The 5,000-nt window shown below is 35.7% G+C and overlaps 1 protein-coding gene across 2 annotated transcripts in view; it reads right to left on the bottom strand.

Annotated features, from left to right (window-relative positions):
- The window catches only part of fbxl17 (F-box and leucine-rich repeat protein 17), a 290,219-nt gene that overhangs the window by 147,483 nt on the left and 137,736 nt on the right, over nucleotides 1-5,000 (bottom strand). The window lies entirely within an intron of this gene.

Raw genomic sequence — 5,000 nt, 5'->3', positions numbered from 1 at the left:
TCATCATGTTTTCATCGAATGAATCGCATTCGACTTGAGAGCAAATTTTGAGACTAAATTTTGAGCAATATCAAATTCCACATGATATGAAACCCCTATAAAAGCATTTCTTAGATTCAGGAAGCATGTTTCATAAACGCGTGCATTATGTGCCGTGTTCGGACTCTACAGCGAGCGCCTGCATGTCGAGCTCTTGACCTTAACGAACACAACACTCCCTGCAGCGGATTACCCATGATGCCCTGCTCCGCTCCTGACCCAGAAGACCGGCGAGAGAATTGGAGGCACAAAATAACGCAAAAGGTGATGGCTTGAAAAATGTCAGAGTGTGTTCATAACTGCACATAAATTACACTCATGATCCATCACATTTACAGAAACACCATGGAAATACACTATTAAACTACTGTATCATATTTGATGCACAACTTTATATAGTCTATAAATGATCAACAACTGTCGCACACAATCTCCTCCATTCCTTCCGTCTCTGATTGATAGTTTAAACTCTTTTATTAAGTAAAAGTCTTTTAGTATAATTGTAAAAACATCCATTTTTATAAAGTAAAGTCACGATAACTTTGATATTGTTAGTGATATTTCAGGTGGACTGAAGCAGCTTCACTTTACTTGATCATCCATCATCATTTTATAGAAAAGTCATGAGTATGAAATATGATCATCAGGCTTTTGAGGAAGGTTTATTTGTTCATCTGTCAATCATCATTGCATTGCATTATATGTTTTAAAACTACAGAGCTTTGATCATAAAACTACGCATTTAAATAGCATCTTACTAAGAGATATTATTGCCAGATATTGATATTTGATATAAAATGCATTTTATGTCAGTATCCAAAGATCTCACTGATTTGCATTACAAGCATCAGAATTTCATAGAAATATCAGCAGCTGCATAAATCAAAGTGCATATTTTTTCTCAGCTTGAGTCTCTGAATAAAATTGAGTTTTTTCCCCATATCTTATTATAAGGCCCATAAAAATGTCTCAACAAAAATCACATTTTTTTTTTTTTTTTACTTTTCTTTTATATTTTGTCTAAAAGGGTTCAATAAACAGTTCCATCCCAGATTATTCTGAATATTATTTCACATTTCAAGCTTTACAGGGTTAAATTCGTTTTCATGCACAACACAGTAAATCAAACACACAGGAAGTGCAAAATAGCATCTGGTTTTAATATGAAGACACAAATATGCAGCGTTGCATGTATGCAACATTAATCATGCATCTGCCCTCAAAACACACACACACACACACACACTCACAAACACTCGATGTGGTCCTTTTGTATAGTGCACTTTTAAATTTTTAAATCTTACTTTTAACTTACAAAGCACTTCACAACTCGGCTCCTTCATATCTTTTAGATCTTGTTCACATACACACTCCTTCCCGCATTTTAAGATGGGCTTCTGCACTTACACTCGGATCACGGCTCCTCATTTATGGAACTCACTTCCTGTAGAAGTTCTCAACAGTTCTAGGGCCCTATTTTAACGATCTGAAACGCAAGTATCAAGCGTGAAACGCAAGTAGCTTTGTGGGCGGGTCTCGGGCACTGTTGCTATTATACCGGCGGGATAAATGACTCTTGTGCCCGACGCAAATCTAAAATGTGTCGGTCTGAAGTATCTTCATTATTCATAGGTGTGGTTTGGGCGTAACGTGAAATAAACCAATCAGAGCGTCATCTCACATTCCCTTTAAGAGCAGGCGCGCTTGTTCCATGGCGGATTGCTATTATAACGGCGGATTTGCCAGGAGCGGTTCACAGCCGAGGAGACCGACGTTCTCGTCAGGGCCGTAAAACACAGAGAAGTGACATTGGGGATGGAGAAACACACTCAAATTAGCTTCGGTTAAACAGGCGTATGATAATTTGGGTAAATGTGTAAGCTAGATTTATGCCTATTTTTTCACATCTTCATGGACACCACAATGATTTCCCTCGTGTGGTAATATTGTTCCTTGTAATAATGTATGGTTTTCTAAAAATGAAAACTGCTGCTTCTGTGTAGATGAGAGAAGCAAAGTGTATGTGCGTTGTGCACACGCTACATTATGGCCAAGCATGCGCCCTTAAAATAGCCTCTGAACGCGCCACTGACTTTAGACGAGGTTTCTCCTGGTCAGTGGCGGGATTGTTTTCTGAAACTGTAAAATAGCACCAGGGAACGTTTGCGTCGGAACACGCCTCCTCTTTTCCCTGATCCGCCCCCGGGAGCGCAAGTTCATTCCCTAATTTACCGACGTGTGTCTGTGGAGGGAAGAGTCCGCTGTGTGCGGGTGCAAATAGGAATGATACATGCGTTGCTGTACAAAATCAATTGCGCTGGGTGCGAGATCAGTCTTTTGATCAGTCACCCTCAGTCTTTTGGTCTTTAAATCTCGTCTTAAAACTAAATCTGTTTAGGCAGGTTTTATGTGATTTAATGTTTGTTGCTGAACTGGTTTTATTGTTTAATGTCATTGCTTTTATGGATTTTGTAAGGTGTCCTTGAGTGCCATGAAAGGCGCCTATAAATAAAATGTATTATTATTATTACTTCCATCTCTGGTCTCGATTACACATGCAGGAAAGCGGATGCATTGTTTGTAAAATAAAAGGCATCAAACCGTGAGAGCTGGATATAAGCAGACGCACGAGACGCTGTTCCTGTCAGACACATTAAACATGTTAAAGACGTCTGCAACCTCAATCACACAATCACACAAAACAGCATTCAAGAACAAATCACCACTTTCATTCTGATTGCAGAGAAACTCTGTATTTTACCTCACAAAAATATAGTATTTATGTATATTTACCACACGGAAAAGACTATTTCTTTTCTACATTTTAAAGTTTATAGTACTCATTCAAAGTACTCATTCATATGTGATTATTTTTCTCCCTTTATTTAGAACTTCTGGGCAAATGTTTGATTCAGAATGTAGAAATATAAAATATGAATGAATTATAAAACACAAAAATCCATCATGACTGTCTCAACACAAACGCTAGTTTAGCACAAACCCAGAACTGCTGTGTCATTGTTTTTATATTATTTGGTAACACTTTATTTTGCAGTGTCCTTGTTACACGTTACATGTACTTACTATAGCAATAACAGTAAATTATGCATAATTGCATGCAACTAACCCTCAACCAAACCCTAACCCTACAGTAAGTACATGTAGTTAATTAATATTACTCAGTACTTAAATATATAATTACACTGTAACAATGACACTTTAAAATAAAGTGTAACCTATTATTTTTATATTATCCTTGTTACATAATGTTACATGTACTTACCATAGTAATAATAATTATGCATAATTACATGCAACTAACCCTCAACCAAACCCTAATCCTACCCTAACCCTATAGTACGTACATGTAGTTAATTAATATTACTCAGTACTTAAATATATAATTACACTGTAACAATGACACCTGAAAATAAAGTGTAACTACGAAATCATGAATCAGAAATATTTAACTGGCCAATCAGAATCAAGTATTCCAGAGAATCATAATCTTCTATACAGCTTTGCCAAAATATTGTTCAGAAGTCGTGAGTATGAGTGTTGATCTTCATATTCTCACAATGAGCCATAAAAGCCTGATGTATAAAGTATATTAATGAAAAAAGAAACACAAATGCAAACTCTGCATGCTGTCAAATTCACTTTTTACAGTTTTGCTTCTTTGCCTATTAAAACAACTGAAGTTACCAAGTGAAAACTCTTCATCCTCTTTTATTAAATAGTATCTTGAAACGAAGGCATTTAATTGAGCGAGGCGTTCTGGCCACACAGAGTCTCTCCTGTGCGTGATCTTAAAGGTCTCTAGTGAAGGAAATGTGTTTCTTTAGCACTCGTATTAATTATTAAAGCTTTATTATCTACAGAGAAGACGGCGGTTAAACAAATTAAAAAAGCGTCTCGCATAATTTGACATTGTGTTCAGATCCGGCGCTCGACCTGAAATGAGTTTAACAGCCCCGGTGTAAATAATAGAAATCTCATTAAAGTCGTTTCTAACGCCAAACTTATTAGCATGTGATCCGGCGGCGGGATTTAGCATCAGCTCGACTCGTTTATCATCGTGACGGTCAGATGGGGCTTCAAACGGAGACATTCCTGTCAGTCTGACCTTTGACCCTCAGATCTGCCGCTTCATCTCATCAGGGTCACAGATGGAGAGAAACTCAAGCTCATGTGATCCATTACAGCCTGAGATCCGACATCACACATCAACACAACCATTAATATCCTCACTGTACATCACAACACTACGCTAACGTAGGGGTGGGCGATATGGCAAAAATATCATATCACGATTTTTTTTCAGGAAAATCACGATTCACAATTTTAATCACGATTCTTTTTTATGTTGGTTTTACTATTTTGTGACTGAGCATTACAGCCAAACTAATGTCCATATTTTAAAAACAAAGCCTTAGGTAACAAAATATAAAATAAAAAAGAATGGCAAACAGGGCCGAAGATACATTTTTTTGTCATTATTTTCTTTGTTATTAAATATTAAGATCAAAGATACACATTATACACAACTTAATATACAAATGAAATAAACAGTGCTTTATGTTTTCAGCTACAGTAGGTGTGTTTAACAGTAGCATTGAAGAAAGTAATTAAATTAATAAATATGAAAATAAAACAAAACAGACTTCACTGTATAAATTATACATGATACTTATTAAAGCTACTATTAACCCTTTAGGTGTCACCCTCCTTTTTTTAAATATACATGAAAATGCACATTTCGACTTTAAATGGTTGTAATTAAAGAATGCTTTGGAGTATAGACGTAAAATTGGTCTTGTTTTAAAGAAGACATTTGGCAGATTTTTGTTGAAGTGAAATAAATTAAGAAAGTGAAACAAAAAAAAAGTTATATAAATTTGTGTTTATGAAAATGTACAATTTAAAAAATTTAATTATTCATATTTTATATAAAATATATA

Source organism: Squalius cephalus (assembly GCF_949319135.1).
Source record: "Squalius cephalus genome assembly, chromosome: 16".
Taxonomy (NCBI): domain Eukaryota; kingdom Metazoa; phylum Chordata; class Actinopteri; order Cypriniformes; family Leuciscidae; genus Squalius; species Squalius cephalus.
This window is presented reverse-complemented; position numbering and strand designations above follow the sequence as displayed.